The sequence below is a fragment of the Cervus elaphus genome, chromosome 27 (genome assembly GCF_910594005.1).
Source record: "Cervus elaphus chromosome 27, mCerEla1.1, whole genome shotgun sequence".
NCBI classification, from domain to species: domain Eukaryota; kingdom Metazoa; phylum Chordata; class Mammalia; order Artiodactyla; family Cervidae; genus Cervus; species Cervus elaphus.
Genome location: NC_057841.1, coordinates 16827958 through 16828476, shown reverse-complemented (window position 1 = coordinate 16828476; position 519 = coordinate 16827958).

Genomic DNA, 519 nt, shown 5'->3' with positions numbered 1-519 from the left:
CAGATTGCCCCCTCATAGAGTTGTTGAGAGGATTTAATGGGTTGATAAAGAGCCTGGGGGCTTCCCTGGTGCCTCCCATGGTAAAGAACCCGCCTCCAATGCAGGAGACCCAGGTTTGATCCCTGGGTGGGGATGATCCCCTAGAGAAGGGAATGGGAACCCACTCCAGTATTCTTGCCTGGACATTTCCATGGACAGAGGAGCCTGGTGGGCTACAGTCAATGGGGTCGCAAAGAGTCAGACATGGCTGTGACTGACACTGTCACTTTAGAACAATACCTGTTACAGCAGCATATGATATCATTATTGGACAAGAGTTAATTGCATTTTATGCACTTAAGAAACAGTTAGAAAATGTAATTACTTTTGCACTAAAAATGTTCTCAGGAATAATGATGAACAAATCTAAGTAAGACTGTTACACTAAAAATTATTAAGTGCTATTGACAGCCATTAAAGATGACCAAAATAAATGGACATATTTCATGTCAAGAATAGACCCTGAGTTAAAAAATTGTC